Source organism: Chiloscyllium plagiosum, unplaced genomic scaffold (assembly GCF_037043375.1).
Source record: "Chiloscyllium plagiosum isolate Xiang-an unplaced genomic scaffold, Cpla_swu_hap1 HiC_scaffold_16, whole genome shotgun sequence".
NCBI classification, from domain to species: Eukaryota; Metazoa; Chordata; class Chondrichthyes; order Orectolobiformes; family Hemiscylliidae; genus Chiloscyllium; species Chiloscyllium plagiosum.
In genome coordinates this window covers 22,514,571-22,533,614 of record NW_028270154.1, presented here as the reverse complement: position 1 = coordinate 22,533,614, position 19,044 = coordinate 22,514,571, and the positions used below count along the sequence as shown (strand labels likewise).

Here is a 19,044-nt window from a genome sequence, read left to right as displayed (position 1 = left end):
CCCACCTCTAAGTCCGAGGATGCTGCCTGAACTGCTGTGCTCTTCCAGCACCACTAATCCAGAATCTGGTTTCCAGCATCTGCAGTCATTGTTTTAACCCTCATGAACTGTTACATTCCATGTGGCCTGGGTATACCCGCAGTGCGGGTAGGAGGGGACATTGAAAGAAAAGTGATTTAGTTCCAAGTCAGGATACTGTGTGACTTGGAAGGGAACTTGCAGAACTGGGTTCCCAAGCTTCTGCTAACTTGTCTAAATGGCAGAGGTCACAGGTCTGGAAGGTGATGTTGAAGGAACCTTGACGAACTGCTCCATGGCTGTTACTATGCATTGATAGTGAAGGGAGCGAATGTTTAAGCAAATTGACGGGGAACTAATCCAGCATTATCCTCAACGGTGTTCAATCTCTTGTATGTTGCTCTCAGTGCACTCAGCCAGGGACAGGGAGATTATTCCTGACTTGTGTCTTGTACATGGTGAACAGGAATTGGGAGTGATTAGGCAAGTTATTCCCCACAGAATTCGAAACTCTGACTGCCTATTGCAGCCACAGTATTTAAATGACTTGTCTAGTTCAGCTTCTGGTCAATGATAACTCTGAGGTTGTTGACAGTGATGGTAAACCTGCTGAATGCCAAGAGCAGAATGTTATATTCTCTCTCATTGGAGGTGGCTGTGGCTGGCATCCTTATGTGGCATGAGTGTTAATTGCCACTTAGCAATGATTAATTATCATTTGATGACATGTCTGCTCAGGTCATATGGTGAAATAAAGATCTTCAGGATTACATCACATTCATGCATTACCTGCAACTTCAGAGAGGAGGGTCTAGAGCTGGGCGAATTTCCCAAACAAATTAATGAGACTCTTGGGTGGCAATTACTCTCAGATAGCTATATAAAACATTCAATGGTCACTTGTTTCTGCACCATCTGGAACCAATTCTATTATCATCAATGAAGCTCTGTAATGGGCAATCTTACCCAAGGCAAAGGTGTATTGTAACATGTAGCTATGGCGATTTCTGGTTTCTGGCTGCAGCTAATGGTAGAAATCTGCAGCTATATTTGTGGCTCTCCCACAGGGTAGGCATACCTGAATAAAGGACATGTATTTGTTGTTTCAAATATAAGAGATACATTTTATTTTGGGGAAAGGCATGGGCATATTTGAATTGTCACAGAAATGGTTGAATTTTTTTTAGTAAGGGGCTGGCCAGAAGGCAGCTTGTCCCAGAAGTCAGAAATGGTGAGATACAAGTTGAAAATACTTGCTTTTAAATAGCTGCAGACTTTAGCTATAAAGATGAGTCATTTTTATAGTTTAGAGATCATGCAAGAAATGAAAATGACAGACAAGAAAAGACCTACTTATCCATCTCACCTGGACCTTATGCAATTGTGATGCTGTATGCTAAAAAATAGTCACAATCCAAACATGTTCCATTAAACCATAAATATGTAGTCTCTCCTCAGAGAAGTAAATGATCAGAAGAAAAAACACAAATTAGTAAGGTGAAAACAAGTCTGAAAAAAGCCTCTTTGTTCATTTGTACATGGGATTTGAGCATTGCTTGCTATGCTAGCATTTGTTCTCAATTCCTGATTAGCATGGAGAAGTTGGTGGTGAGCTTTCTTGTTGAACAGCTGCAGTCCTTGTGATGCAGGAACACTGATAGCATTGTAAGAAAGGGAGTGTCAGATATTTAACTTAGTGAAAGAATGATGATTTTATTATGAGTCAGGATGGTGTGAGACTTAGGTGGAACTTGAAGGTGATGGCATTCCTGTATATCTAAGACCCAAGGTCGAATGGGTGGTAGTGGTCAGAGGTTTGGAAAGTGCTGTTGAAGAACCTTCTAAGTAGATCATGCTTAGTCTGATTTACAAATCATTATGTCTACTTCTTAAATAATATGCTCTCCATTTGTAAAAAAGTCAGGTCTAGCTTCCACATAAAGAAATATAGTGCATCGGCACTATTCACCCGGTAAATTGCCAATCTGGTTCATATTTTGACTATTCTCTATGAAAAGAACCATCTAAAAAGCTCAATATATCTTGTGAGTGTGAGTCCTATTCTCCTCTGTTCAGTGGAAATATTTGGTCTACACATACACAATTCCGTCCCTCCACTATTTTTAAGCCTCCATCAAATTACGCCTGCGATATTCATTAAGCCTGTTGGGTCATTAGATTCTTGATTTGGGAATTTATTATGCGGTCTTCCACTTGAACTTCTCCACAGCTTCAATAACTCGCAGCATGTGAACAGACTAAAATAAATGCAGTATTGTATCTGACATATAATTAATGACCTATACAAAGATAAAATGGAATGCTTTGTTTGATAATGAATCAACTTATGGATACGTTACAGTTAATAGTACGTTACTTTTTATTAACTTAACGATATGTAGGTGGAGAGTACTGATGAAATAGCATATATAAAGAAATAAATTGATTCGGGATAGTCAACACGGTTTTGTAAAGGGTAGGTCGTGCTTCACAAACCTTATTGAGTTCTTTGAGAAGTGACCAAACAGGTGGATGAGGATAAAGTGGTTGATATGTAGATTTTAATTAAGCGTTTGATAAGGTTCCCCAGAGTAGGCTATTGCTGAAAATATATTTCTGACCCAAACCGCCAAATCACCCTCAATCCCATGCCTGGGATTGAGGGTGATTTGCCGGTTTGGATTAGAAATTGGCTTGCTGAAAGAAGACAGAGGGTGGTGGTTTTTTGAGAAACGTTCATCCTGGAGTTTAGTTACAAGTGGTGTACCATAAGGATCTGTTTTGGGACCACTGCTGTTTGTCATTTTTATAAATGACCTGGGATGAGGGCACAGAAGGATGGGTTAGTAAATTTGCGGATGACACTAAGGATGGTGGACTTGTGAAAGTGCCAAAGGATGTCGCATATTACACAGGGACATAGATAAGCTGCAGAGCTGGACTGAGAGGTGGCAAATGTTTAATGTGGAAAAGTGTGAGGTGATTTAGATCAGATTAGATTATTTACAGTGTGGAAACAGGCCCTTCGGCCCAATAAGTCCATACCGACCCGCCGAAGCGCAACCCACCCAGACCCATTCCCCTACATTTACCCCTTCAACTAACACTACGGGCAATTTAGCATGGCCAATTCACCTAACCTGCACATTTTTAGACTGTGGGAGGAAACTGGAGCACCCGGAGGAAACCCATGCAGGCAAGGGGAGAATGTGCAAACTCCACACAGTCAGTCGCCTGAGGCGGGAATTGAACCCAGGTCTCTGGCGCCGTGAGGCAGCAGTGCTAACCACTGTGCCACCGTGCTGCCCACCAATGCTTTGGAAGGAGCAACTGGAATATAGACTACTGGGCTGATGGTAAGATTCTCGGTAGTGTTGATGAGCAGAGAGATCTCAGTGTCCATGTACATAAATCCCTGAAAGTTGCCACCCAGTTTCATAGAGTTGTGAAGAAGGCATATGGTGTCTTAGCATTTATTGATAGAGGGATTGAGTTTTGGAGCCATGATGTCATGTTACAGCTGTACATAACTCTGGTGCAGCCGCATTTGGAATATTGCGTACACTTCTGGTCACCGCATTTCAGGAAGGATGTGGTCGCTTTGAAAAGGGTTAAGTGAATATTTACTAGGATGTTGCCTGGTCTGGAGGAAGGGTCTTATGCGGAAAGGCTGAAGGACTTGAGGTTGCTTTTGTTAGAGAATAGAAGGTTGAAAGGTGACTTAATTGAGACATAAGATAATCAGAGGATTAGAAAGGGTGGACAGTGAGAGCCCTTTTCCTTGGACAGTGATGGCTAGCATGAGGGAAAATAACTTTAAATTGAGGCGTGATAGATATAGAACGGATGTCAGAGATAGTTTCTTTACTCAGACAGTAGTAGGAACACCCTGTCTGCAACAGTAGTAGACTCGCAAACGTTAAAGGCATTTAAATGGTCATTGGATAAGTATATGGACAAGAATGGAATAGTGTAGGTTAGATGGACTTCAGATCGGTTTCACAGGTCGGCGCAACATCGAGGTTGAAAGCCCTGTACTGCGCTGGAATGTTCTATGTTCTCAAAAAAGACTGTAGGGATACTTATTGGTAATGGGGAAGACAGCCACATGGAATATTACATTCAACCTCATAGCAAAAAGACTCATGTCTGTTTTCTGATTTTATCAACCAAGCATCAGAATAAAATTGCACTCAAGAATCTAAGTAAAAAGCAGCATACGGTGATAGTGAAAATTTGATTTCAAAAATACTGGAAGGGCTCAGTAGCATTTGTGGAGACAGAACAGAGTTGATCTTTCAGATTGATGACCTTTTAATAGAATAGGTCAGTAATCTGAACTCTGGCTATGTTTTTCTACTGAAGATTTCCAGCACCTTCTATTTTTATTACATCCTAAAATCTACTTGTTTTATTTTTGGCCATGATGTGGAGATGGCAGTGTTGGACTGGGGTAAATAAGATCAGAAGTCACTCTAGATGACACCAGGTTATAGTCCAACAGGTTTATTTGAAATCACATGCTTTTGGAATGCTACTCCTTTGTCGGGCTCCTTCGTCCCTTCACTCAACGAAGGGGCAGCGCTCAAAAAGCTTGTGATTTCAAATAAACCTGTTGGGCTATAACCTAGTGTTGTGTGACTTCTGACTTTGTATTTGCCTATTTGGTACTGGCATTGATCATGAATATTTAGAAATTAATGCATTAAAACATTTATCTTTAGTTTTAATTTTTTCACTACAGGTTGTTCGCATGTTTTGCATTTAATCTGATCACTTTTATCATATTCTCAATTTAATATGTATTTGTGTTTGGCAAATTAATGTCCAAAATATTGAGATCTATCTGGAATAGTTGGGCATCCTCCAATCTCTCACATAACTTGATATTATCCGCAAATTAAACTTTTCCCTGAATACCTGCATCTATACCATAAATAAAACATATAGCCAAGTTCCTAACATATTTTACTCTGTGATATTAACTGATTTCCAAGAAGATCCAAATCTACTAAGAATCACTTTACACCTATGTGCACTCAGCCAAATCTCAATCCACACCAGTGAATTACTATTAATTTCTGAAGCTTTTTATCTTGTAGAGACACCTCTTATGCAGTACCATATAAATCATTATTATTGGAAAGGGTGAACTAAGTCTTTATTTCAATACATTGAAAGTGAATTTTTTGGAAGGTGTTTATGGTCACCTGGAAGAAACAGATGAAAAGCATAGAAAATTAAAACACAGCTATTTGACCAGAAAGAGTGAAAACACAACAGTGATACAACAAAATCTGGGCTATGGAGAAAAGTTCAAATAGCATTCTGTAAAGTACTACACAAAAGGTTGTTACATGTCAATGCACATGTGATTGTGGGTAATATATTAGCTTGCATGGTTTCCTACATTACAACAGTAACTACAGTACATTACAACATTTACTAACAGGCTCTGAAGCCAGTAGGTGATCATGAAAATTGCCACATAGATGAAAATTCTTATTTTTCATAAAAAGAGAGGATTTGTTAAACAAAAGTTAAACACGGTAGAAATGAACAGATCATTTTCAGTTTGGCAAGCTATCATTACTGGTGTGTTGCAAGGACCAATTCTGGGGCCTCAGCTACTTGCAATCAATAATAACTTAGACGAAGGGACTATGTAACATAACTGAATGTGCTGATGATAGGAAACTAGGCGGCTAAGTATACTGTGGAGAGGACTCCAAGAGACTGCAATGTGATGTATGGTAAACAAGCTAAGTGTGCAGACAGCAACGTGGTAAATGGAGCATTATGTGGGGAAATTAGGTTATTCACTTTGGTAGAAAGAATAGAAAAACTGAATAAAAATGTCTCACCGTTTAAAAAAAAATGATTGGTGTTCAGAACTATTTGACTGTGTTTCAACAAGAAATATAGAGAGTTACCATATAGATCAGAAAGCAATTAAGAAATTAAATGCTATGTTGGCCTTTATTGCACAGGCAGTTGGGTTACAAAGGTAAGGAAGTCTTTGTCCTATTGTAGACTGACTTGATGATGCCATATCCAAGTACCTTGTGCTGTTTTGATCTCCACTGACAAGGAGGAACATGTTTAGTATTGAGGATGTTCAACTAGATTCACTTGAATAATTCCTGAGATGAAGTGGTTACACTTTGAGAATGGGCCTATGCTGCTTGGCATTAGAAGAATGAGACATGGCATCACTGATACATGTAAAAATCAAACAATGGTTAAGCAGTAGATGTGACATCATGTTTCCACTGGTAGTTATTTCATCAGTGCATCAGGAGGCTATGGGATCAAATCCTCCTGTAGAGGCTTTTGATTAGAGACAAGAACACCATTGCTCTGTGAACTTGTAATGAACAGCCACCTATATATTCTGGTTCCCGAATGCATGCTTGATTTGGCAAGAAAGGGAAGCATATAGGTCGAGAGAGATTTTCACTTTCGCCTGGTGGACTCAGTCATCTTTGCAAACACCAGAATCTACTTTATCAGCCATACTGTATAAAAAAAATGTATTTGAGCTTTGATGTGTGTCAGAACAGTTGACAGCGGTTCCACTGGATAGGAGAAGAAGACATTATACACTGAGGTAAGAAAGCTGCCAGCTGCTTCCATTATGCTGCCGGTCTGCAACACAGACAATACCTAAAATTGGAATCATTGCAGTCTGAAGATCCTTATCAGGCTTGTTGGAATATAGTCAATTCCACTTTGCTGGGTTCCTGATAAGAATTCTTTCTGTTAAAGTAATAAAAAGTGAAATTCCCAAGCCATTTTTCTGTCTTTATCTTATTCATTCAGGCTAACTTAATACTTTTGGTTGTAAATCACCACTAAGTGAGGAGCATTTTGCGTAGATTGGACATTTTACTGGTTTCCATCTGAGATTACACAAAAATCATTTGCCTTCTAACTTGTTACATTCAAATAGTATTAAAAGTAAGTACGTTTTAAGAACTCTTCCATTAAAAATATTGAATCAGTTATTGTTTTATGTCCATTTATAATCTACATCTTCGAACAAAAAAACTCATTGTTTTACTCATCCTTGTCATTTGATGGGTACCTTTTAACCATGAATAGAAGAATGCAGCTAAGAAGAATTTATGCTAACAACTGCTCCTCCAGACCGTTCTAACAGCTCTCCTTACTTACTCAATCAAAACTCTCTTTAAACATCTGCATTAAATCACCCTTTAACCTTCCTTGCTTTAAGTAGAATAACTTCATTTTAATCGAGTCATGGAATCCTAACAACGCAGAAAGAGATCATTCAGCCCATCACGTCTGTACTGGCTCTTTGAATGAACATTTCGCACAATGCTTTTCTCCAAACCTGTGTCCATAATCCTGCACATTATTCCATCTCAGTCTAATTCCCTTTTGAATAACTTGATTAAACTTGTTGCCAAAATTCTTTCTGGCAGCACATTCTAAGTCTTTCCACTCACTGTATGAAGATGTTTTCCTCGTGTTACTTCTACTCCTTTTGCCAATTACTTAAAATCTGTGCCCTCCTCATTCTTGAGGCCATCATAAGTGGAAACAGTTTCTCCCAATCTATGCTGTCCAAATCCATTATGATTTTGAAGGTCTCCAACAAATTTCTTTTTGGCCTTCTCTTTACAAGGAAATCAGTTTCTCAATTGGAAAAATCCCAATTTTTCCAATCTATTTTCATAATTCATCCCGAGAATCATCTTCATGAATCATTTCTGCATTGTCTCCAATGGTTTCACACCTTTTGCAAAGTGGGTTTCCGGAAGCAGAAGCCACACTTCAGCTGAGACCAAGAGTATTTAAAACAGTTGTATAGGACTTCCTTGTTTAAGTACTCCATGCTCATATTAATAGTGCTTAGGAAGATAATTGCTTTACTAACCATTGTACTCCAGAGTCTAAGGAAGACTGGAAAGTTATGCCCAGTGCCTCTGCACTTTACACATCCAGTTCCTCATGAACCTTGCATGAACCTCATCTGTTCCTGTTGTTCTATCAACCTTATATATCAACAACCGAAATAATATCTTCTGCTCGATATTAAATTATTCCAGTGTGTTTTCTTTAAATTCACTCATGGGAGATGGGCATCAATGGCTGGGCCCAGCATTTATTGCCCATCCCTAGTTGCCCTTGAGAACGAGGTGGTGAGCTGCCTTCTTGAACCGCTGCAATCCATTTGCTGTAGGTTGACTCACAATGCCATAAGGTACGATCTTCAAGGATTTTGATCCAACAACACAGAAAGAATGACAACTTAATTGATGGTGAACGGCTTGGAGGAGACGTTGCAAATGGTAGCTTTCCCATGTATTTGCTACCGATTTCACCATGGTCTGGGGATCATCTTCTTTCCTGATGAAGACAGATGTAAAGCATTAAATTGGCTACCTCAGCTATTCTCCTGTCCTCCATACAGATCTCATTTCTGGTCCTTAATTTGTCCCATTCCTATTACCGTCTTTTTGCTTTTAATATGCCTGAACATTTTGGGATTTCTTTTAATGTTAACTGCCTATCTTTTTCACACACTTTCTTTGCTTCTCCTATTGCTTTTTAATTCCCTTTCTAAATCTTCCATGTTCAGCCTGATTCTCCATTGTATTATTTTTCCAATCTCTCCATATGGGTGAAGTTTCTCACTCCTGGTATCCAGAGTTCCTCAGAAAACTAGATAATGGCAAGAACATATCACAGGACAAGGGGCATGCAAAAACCACCAGAAATATATTCCAAGGAATATATGCATTACAAAGAGAGCAGCAAAATGATTTTGATGTGAGAAATATTCATACTAATGCTAAAGGGAAAACCTTCCCTTCAGGCACAAGATTGCAAATAGTTTCTAAATTTTACTCTAATTAATAAAGTGCTGGCTCGTTTGCAATCATCAGCCTGTCAGATAACCTCGAATTCATGATATTTTAAATGTTATTAATAACAGAAGAATGTGCATGTGGGGTCCAAAATTGAAGGAGAAAATTATTCCTCAGATATAAGTAATGAATAGTTAAACAGAAGATTTTTTTCTCAAGTACTTACAAGCACTAATTGAAGAGGAAGCTATATCAAGCCCAGATTTTCCTTTCTTTATAATGAACAGGGAAACTAAGTTTTAAAACAAAACACTTCAGCACTTTTTGTTCTGATTGCAGTTTGCACAAGAAAATTTGATAATAATCTATAAATTTAATATTGATTAATTTATGTTCACAGAATCATACACTCAAGAAGCTTGGCACCACTCAAGACTAAGCAATCTGCTTGTTTGACATCGCATCCACAACCATCCATTTCCTCCATCACCAATGCTCAGTTGAAGCAGTATGTAATATCTACAAAATGCACTGCAGAAATTCACCAAAGATCTTTAGACAGCACTTACCCAATCCATGACAACTTCCATCCAGAAGGACGATGTCACCAGATACATGGGAATGTCATTGCCTGAAATTTCCCCTCCAAACCACTCACCATCCTGACATGGAAATAAATCACCATTCCTTCACTGTCACTGGGTTAAAGTCCTAGAATTCCCTCCATAAGGCCAATGTGAGTCAACCTACAACACATAGGCTGCAGCAGTTCAAGAAGGCAGCTCACCACTACCTTCTCAATAAATGCTGACCAGCTCACGACATTTACATCTTGCAAGAGAATTTAAAATATATAATAGCAACAACAGGTGGAATCTTACAGTGGTCAAGTTGTATGGCAAGTTTTGTGTCAGGTCTTACTTTTTGTCCAATTCTGTATAGATGTAAAGAGCATCTTGCTATATGTTTTATGATTTGTCAAAGTGGCAAGGTCAGTTTCTCACTGGACAATGGTGAGTTGTTGAAAATAGTGGATTATAACGTGTTTAATGCTTTATTTATGGCACAATTCACTTCATTAAAATTGAGCTTTCTATCTCTAAATGCACCAAACAAGTAGGAGTCAGAGCAGGTATTGGTGATGTCAGCTCACTGCTGGCTGCAAACAGCCTCCATGTTATTCAACACAAAACAAGTAAGTATCCATGACAACTAGCTGTACTCATCCATCAACATTGGCATACAAAATATTTGCCAATTCCAAACAACTCCCATGATACCTCTCCGATAGACTTGCAGGATGCTTAGGAAGCAAAGACTTGCAGCGTAGGGTGGGACCAGCAAGCAGCTTGAAAAGACTACAGCGAGGGACAATTTAGACACAAGGACAGGCACCGAGCTCATGGACAGAACCAGATAACATCTCATGGCTGTTCACTTTCTCTCTCAGTACGCATTTGTTTTGCAGTTAGCTGCATGCTCACTGCATCCATATCTTACCTCAGCTTGCCATTTCCAGTTAGCACAGTCCCACAATCAGATAGCTTGCCTTATTAGTCATCAGTCCTCAGGACTTGTTGGGCTGAAGGGCCTGTTTCCACACTGTGGAGATTCTATGATTCTATGAAAATGGGGAGGGAGTGTACATTTTCCTGTATGATAGCGTGCTACATCTATCCCACAACTGCACCATGTGCCAGCAGCTTAACCAACTGCAAGTCAGCAGTCAGCCATTTTGCCCAAAGTCTCAGAGAAATAGTCCTCGACAAAGTACACAGAGGTATCTGTCAGTCAGTGATGGGGACCGACACATTATATGACAAGGGCTCACTCTGATAATAGTCCAGGCAATTGGCATAGTGCGGTGTCCAGTCAGACTGTTATTGGTCAGGGGTCCAGGTATCTGCAGTCTGAACACTGGGATACATTCAATCTAATGGTCTCACTGCAGGGTTTCCAGAGGTTAGGTTAACATGGGTCAGGGAAATGAACGACCCTCAGTCAGGAATTTCAGCACTTCTCATCCAGGGCTGTACAGTTAGATCACTCAGAAGGAGTGGGTTACAGTCAGTCTGTCAGGATCTTTCCATGGAAACTAACAGGAAAGAAGGGTCAGGAAGACAAAGGGGGCTGCTGCCACAGGAGGAAGATTGGATTGTGATTGGATTCTGCAGACATGGGGGAGACAATGACAACTGTGAAGAAAGGTTGCACTAACTGAAAGGGGGAGATACATTAAAACATACAAGGTCATAAAGCAGTGAGGGTTTTCCATGGTCAGGGGCACCCTGGTTCCAAAGGGTAGGATGTCAGTGTATGATCACATCTGGCATCATCATCTCACACCAGGGCTGGTGGACAGTTGAAAGCTCATGTAGATGGGTTGAGTTGGTTGGGAATCTCAGTGTTGTGAACTCTATGAAGTTCATAAGAAGGGTTATCAAGAACAGGATCTGGATGTTCTGGGTCTCATCAAAATATAGAGAAAGAGGCTGGAAACCACTGGTCAAGGAATGCATATGGTTGCCTTCCATCATGGCGAAAATTGAAAATACATAATGGGAAAGAAAATGGCTGTGACCTCACTCTGAGTGGGCAGGGTAACTGACAACCTATGGGGAGGGGGCTGCGTCCACCAATGTGAGGGCCTTTAAAGGTAAAACAAATTTAGCGTAGACTCATAGACTGTATCGGACACATACTTGCGGGCTCCCTAATCTCTGGCCATTCAAATGCAATGACTCCCTGTTTGCCGTACACCTCTCTGCCCCAGAAATTGCAGACCACCTCATTCACACTAACACATTTAAGCACAAAGACCAAGGAAAGACCAGGGATATTGTGGGATGGGGTCAGCGATGTCAGCCCAATCCATTACCCTGTAGATACTTTGCTCCCCCTGCTTCCTGATGCTGCAGCAGGCTCTCAACACAATATTGATCCATGGTACGTCAGTGTAGCCAAGAAGTTAGGTATCATACTGGAACAGTTACACTCAGGACTCCATACAGAGTCAAACAAGCAGGTGCAAAATTAAAACAGTGAAATTTATAGAAACCTAACATAATGTCCAGTGCATTGTCATCCACATCAATAACTTTTCATCCTACTCTCCCTCTCTCTAAAATTTAGTATACTCTCTCGTTCTGTTGCTAGGTGGAGGGATCCTGCTCAGCAGTGGTGCATGCTGGTCCAGGAGAATTACTACGATCTTTTTTGTCTGGTTGGGCCAGACATGTCCACTATCTTCCTGTCAGAAGTAAGTGAACCCTTTGCAGCAGCAGCTTCCAAGAGTGGGGATGCTAGCAGGGTGGAGATAAATGGCCTGGCGCCTTTGTAGAATTCTGAAAGGAGACTTCTGAGGGGCCATTTGTGGTTCCTTCTCTGGCTGAGTGTGTCCTGGAAGCTCCCAGTCTCCTGGTGAGGAAGGGGAATCTGGAAATCATGAGTCTTGATGGGAGGTGGGTGCAGTGGCAGAGATAGAGAGAGTGTGATGTCACAGAGGTAAGAGTGTGGCACTGCTGGCCATTCTTCCTCACCGTCAAGATGGCACCAACCTGGTTGCTAATCTTGGACCAAGGTACCAGGATTTGGTGGCATGGTCTCTTCTTCCAGTTCTCCTGAAACAGGACTGCTCTCTCGTGCACCACCCCTCAACAAAGGACTTCAATATACCCTTCGTCTGACATCTTCAAACTCCATTCCGACCAAGCAAGGCAGCTTCAGAGTACCAGGATTTGGGTGTGCAGTGGCCTTTCAAATATGGCACAAGCTCCAGGAATGCAAGTCCTTCACCAGATATCCAGTGCGCGATGAGTTGTCTAGAAACAGCATGTGGTAGGGTGGAACTAGTATCTAACACGAGGGCACCATTGGGAAAGGGGAGATAGTTAAGTGAAGCGTATTTGGTAAGACAGGGTGAGAAATTTTGCTGGACTTCACAGAGAGATTTCCTCCGATAAAGTTGATGCAAAACATAAAACTCACCCCAATATGGAAGATCCAGAATGTATCAGCATTTTCAATGTACAGAATAATTTAACATATAAATCAATAGAAATGCTTCATCAAAAGAACTAATTATCAAACCCTAAATCAGAAGTTGAACTCAGACTCACAAATGGGTAATGAAGTGTTCATTCAACAAGAGCTGAATTCCAAAGATAACAATCATTCTATTACTATGATAATGATTTCAAGCAATTAATACACTAGCATTAACTTGTGATCTTAATCATCCAGTAAAACATTATTCAAAACTCATTAAATTCTTACATGACATTACACTTCTCCGATGAAGAAAAAGTAACACTGTTGCATTTAACAATTATGCTCTTGGGCAGAAGTAGAATCATCCATTTGGATCGCTGATCTCACATGGTGTCCTAGGTAGGGGGCATAGCATCAGCACATTTACTTTACTAGCTTCATGTTGATTTCAGCTACGAGGCTGGTTGTATATTGTCAATTTAAACAAGATGTTGCTTATACGAGAAAAAGCAATATAAAAGCATATTGTTGTGGCCTTGACATGTAAAACAATGCCAAACGGAAACAGTTTGCAGTGAAAATGGGAATGGTGTTTCCTTAAGGGCTGTGTCACTCCTACCACAACTAAGGGTAGGGATTTCAGTGCAGTTGGTGAGTCACATTAGAGCAGAGAAAGAATGTGACTGCACACCGGAGACTAATTAGGAGGCTCACCTCCGTCCTTCAACATAGCAACCCAGCTCTCAACATTGTTTCAACTTCACACTTCACTATCCATTGCTATCCAATGTCCATGTCCTCTCAGATCTCCCATTCTACCATGCCGTCTCTGATCACCAAGGCCAATTCTATTCTATTCTAATTCCCCATGCCACCTTCAAGACCCTCAGATTCCTTACTCCATTTTCACATCCCTTCAGTTACCTTTCTACAGCCCGTGCATCCTCCATAACTACTCATCTAATATCCAGTGTAGACAGTCTTCATAAGCTAGGCACACATGAACACAAATACTGGGAGTAGGAAAATGTCATTTTGCCCCTCAGGCCTACCCTGGTATTTTATAAAATCATACTTGACCCAGTTGTGCCTTTAACTCCACTTTCGCAACTGTTCCCCAAGACTTGAAAAATTTGTCTATCAAAAATTTATCGAACTCAGTGTTGAACACATTTCATAACTCTGCCACTACTGCTCTCTGAGAAAGAGAATTCCACAGAATGATAATATGCAATAGTAATAACAATAATTTTAAATGCAGACATAAAGAAAACATGCTACAATGTAATTAAACTCTCAAAGGTCTGTCATTGATACAGCAAAAAAAAACTTGTTTAAAAGAGAATTAATCCTTTAAGTGGTGATGAATTTTGTAAACAAACCACTCTGAGGATGCCACAAAGGCTGGCTGCATTATCACAGCCAGGTAAATTTGTCAATCGTTCTGCTGAACAGTCACGTCAAGAGAACTGAGAATACCAAAGTTTTTGAAACTCGCGAAGCATTCATATTTATCATCTGTCAAAATATTGTTCTAAACATAAATGCTTGATCTGGAAACATTGGTATCCTCACTGGCACAAAGCACATTTAGAAAAAGAAATTGCTCATGGATTACATGGAGGAGCCGGTGTTGGACTGCCGTGGACAAAGTTAGAAATCATACAACACCAGGTTATAGTCCAACAGGTTTATTTGGAAGCACCAGCTTTCGGAGCGCGGCTTCTTCATCAGGCAGTTGTGAAGTACAAAATCATAAGACACTGAATTATTGCGAAAGATTACAGTGTCATACAGTGATATATTGGACAAAACTGGATTGTTAAGTCTTTCATCTTTTAGAATGCAGGTTTCAGTTCATTCATATGTACATCCCAGAACTTCTTTTAAGTCACCTTCTGGAGATAACTTCGGGCTTTATAATAAAAGGTGATATCTCAGCTCAGACATTAAAGGTGTGAGGTCTGAATCTGTCTGTATCCCAATCTTGAAGTCAGATTCGTTCTATTTCCAAAGTGGAATTTACAAAATATTGCATGTATTGACTGCCAGCACTGACTTCCTGCAGATTGTGAATTTTTGAGCAAAATAGAATCCATCTGCAAATATAATTCTGCAAATACAAATTCACCCCATAGACTTGTATGTGTGTGTGTGCATGAGAGAGTGAGTGAGTGTGTGCATGTGAGTATAAGTGCACATGAGACAGTGCGTTTGCATGTGTGAAAGCTTGGTAAAGTGTATGCGTGGGTGTGATGGAGTATAAGCTTGTGAGAAGGTGTGTGTGTGGGTGTGAATTAGGAGGTGTATATGTGTGTGTATGAGAGAGAGCATGTGCATGAGAGACTGTCTGTATGAGTGTGTGAGCATGGAAGAATGTGTCTGCGTGCTGTGTGTGTGAGAGAGAGAGAGAGAGAGAGAGAGTGACAGAGACTGTATAGTGTACTGGGGCCACCTGTAGTACAACATGAACCCAAGGTCCCAGTTGAGCCCATCCTCATGGGTACCGAAATTGGCTATCAGCCTCTGCCCGGCCACCTTACGTTGTTGCCTGTCCCAAAGTCCACCTTGGAGGATGGTCACCCAAGGTCTGAAGCTGAATGTCCCTGACCACTGAAGCACTGCCCAACTGGGAGGGAACACTCCTGTCTGTTGATTGTTATGCGGTGTCCATTCATCTGTGTCGGAGCGTCTGCTTTGTCTCGCCAATATACCATGCATCAGGGCATCCTTGCCTGCAGCGTATGAGATAGATAATGTTGCCCGAGTCACAAGAGTACCTGCTGCATACATGATGGGTAGTACCCCCACGGGTAATGGTGGTGTCCATGTCGACACTTATTGACTGCCTGCGTTGACTCCCTGCAGATTGTACATTTCTTTGAGCAAATTAGAGTGTATCTGCAAATTTAATGCTGCACATACAAATTCAAATTGTTAACTACCAATCACATTACTGTGGGTTTGGAGTCACAGACAAGTTAGAGTCAGGTAAGGATGGCAATTTTGTTCCTTAAAGTGGCCAGATGACCTAATTCTGCTCCCATATGTTATGGTCTTATGATTTAAAAAAACATTAGCGAACCAGCTGTATTTTTACAACAATTGACACTGGTAAGTAGAAAAAACTGGAAGAACTGCGGATGCTAAAGATCAGAAACAAAAAACAGAAATTGCCGGAAACTCAGCAGGTATGACAGCATCTGTGGAGTGAAAGCACAATTCATGTTTCACACTTCTGTTCTGAAAAAGTGTCAGTGGACCCAAAACACTTACACTGCTTTTTTTTCACAGATGCTGCTAGTCCTGCTGAGTTTTTCTAGCGATTTCTGATTTTGACACTAGGTCAGTTCTTTACTCCAGATTTTTATTGAACTCAGATTTCACCATCAGCAATTTTCTCATTTTATTCACTATGGGGAAACAACCCCAGAAGAGGTGCTTGTGTGTTTTTATCCAAAACCTTGCTCACCCATAAAAGCGGCATGGGATCAGGAAGGCAGAGAAAAAAACGTTTTTCTCATGAAGAAAAAAAAATCAGTTTGTGACTTGATTCACATTTCCACTGGGAGGTGGATTTTGTTTTTAATGAATTTATCATTCAATAATTCCTATCATGACTAAGTAAGATGTCTTAAACTGCCTACTTGTTGCTCATATGTATTGTTTTCTGAATCGCCATGGACCAGAACTATGCTGCTCTGACAGATTCGGGCACCTAACCACTGACAGTAGGTCTATAAAAATCAAATCAAACCTTCTAATGAATAACATAACTCCAATGTTGATTAAATCTGTTAGAAATCTTTTTAATAACCATTTAGACTTCCAGACTTCAAGTTACAGACATTCAGGGAGGGAAAGTAAATGGAAAGCACTTCATTGATACAGTTGTATGAAAAATCAGTTTAACTGCTGTCATCTTGTTAGAAATAATCAATGTTCAGGATCTGACCTGTCTAGTATGTTAAAGGGGAAGGAATCTTATTCAGAGAGAGGGAGACAGTTGCAATATTACAATAAAGGCACAACATTCCCATTCAGGTATAAATTAATTTTGAATAAAAGCTGAATATAATGCTTTTTATTCCCCCCAAATTAATTTCATTAGAACAAATGCTCATCATTTAACAGGAACCAGTGTGACAGATAAGGGCAGCAATTTTAGACTGGAATCTGTTGTGTTTGAAAGGGCTGTCCAGAATTTCCTGGTGCGTGAACAATACACCAAAAAGGAAAGGGCAATTTGTAGTCATGTTAACGAGGATTTCATTGCTATTGCAATAAATCATATTAGTCTTCAGGGAGCAACTGCAGCAATCAAGGTGCAGTTGAATCAAGTATTTGATTCTAAATTGATTCACAGAACTTGTTATAGACTTCCAAGACAAGGCATTTTGTGCACATATTGGAAGGGCTGTGGATGATTTAATTGAGGGTAATAAAATATGCGATTGGAATGGACAGAAGAATTGAAATAAAGGATTGTAGAGGATTGATGCTGCAAAATTATAACAAATGAGAGAACCAATGTTCCCAGCAAATATAAAATCACTGCAGATAAGAATAAAGTGGTGAACTCAGTGCATTCCTAATACATATATCTCAATCATCTGAAGCCCAGCAACCATTTCTTTGTTTCTGTGATCAAAACAAAAATTGGTATTCAAACTCCTCAAGCTCTACATAGCTATCCCATTAGTAAATTTTACCAACACGGTTGTAAATTGATGTAGCTAATGTAAAATATTTAATCTGATGTGGTGCAATAGATTACCAACCCTATATAAAACTCCTCTAATTTTCATTCTGTTCACCTTAATGCTTGTTTATATCTGAAGCTGGAAATGAGAAAAGCTGCCAATAGCCTACTGAGATTTCCCATGATCTGTGGAGTAATTAACTTTGTCTGATTTAACAAATGAGTATTATTATAGCATGCTGCTTCCACACTTGGAAGAAGATTGGAGTCATGGTAGAAGGAGAGATGTGGTGAGTCTGTAATTAACAGCAACAACTTGTATTTATGTATTGCCTTTAACTTGGTTAAATTACACCAGTGTGCTTAACCACAGTACGATAAAACAACACCCGACACTGAGCTTTGAGGACTGGTAACCAAACACTTAATCAAAAAGAGGTAGGTTCTGTTGAGTAGCTAAAGAGATGAGAAAATAAAAGGCAGAGAGGCTTGGGGAAGGCATTCTTTATGCTTTTGGGAGGAGTTATTGCTGATTTAAACTTGTTATTGCAGAAAAGATAAAACTGCAAATAACAATGTTGCATATCAAGTTACTACTCTTTTAAGAATTGTTTGCATTAGTTTTCCAGGTTGGATTTTCAATAGTTCAATATATAAAGTAGGGCAGTTTAATTGAGAATTTCCAGGCATGTACACTGGTGTATGTGCAGTTTGCTTGTGTCCCTCATTTAGAGAGGAAATCAAGTAGAATTCAGGCTTCTGATGATTGTTCCACTTTCAAAAGTGTCAGCATTTGGGTATCTGTTCACACGTGAAGAGCAATTTATTTTGAGCGATGAAGAGGAGCAGCTGGTCCCTGTTTGACTGCATCTCAAAGCAAACCCATATTTTCACAAGCCAGAATTGAGGTGATGGGAGAGGTAAATAGATCACAACATGGTTGATATTAATTTATAGTTTAAACCAACAGGAAATTCGGAAATCTCAACATTTTTTGTTTGCAGCTGCATGCTTTTCTCTGAGTAGCTCTTTGCCTTGATTGGACTCCTCAGCCTAAATTACTGACCAAATCATCTTTTGCATGGCAAAACCTTAGTAATTTCTGTTAGTTGTGTACTCGACCAAATTTCAGCGAAGTAGATGTATCATGCCTTGAAAAAGTGTAGAGTCCAGTAAATCTAAATCAACAAACGGTACAGCATTGTGGCTCAGTGGTTAGCACTGCTGCCTCACAGTACCAAGATTGAAAAGTGTAGTACTGGAAAAGCACAGCAGATCAGGCAGCATCTGAGGAGCAGGAGAGTCAACATTTCGACTCTCCTGCTCCTAGGATGCTGACTGACCTGCTGTGCTTTTTCCAGTGCCACACTTTTCAACTCTGACTCTCCAGCATCTGCAGTCCTCACTTTCTCACAGTACCAGAGACCTGAGTTTGTTTCACCCTTGGGGACCTGTCTGTGTGGAGTTTGTGCGTTCTTCCTGTGTCTGCGTGGGTTT

General features: G+C 40.1%; 1 protein-coding gene across 13 annotated transcripts in view; it reads right to left on the bottom strand.

Moving 5' to 3' along the window:
- Positions 1–19,044, bottom strand: part of LOC122556528 (teneurin-2-like) — a 2,772,576-nt gene that overhangs the window by 2,571,854 nt on the left and 181,678 nt on the right. The gene's annotated exons all lie outside the window — the stretch shown is intronic.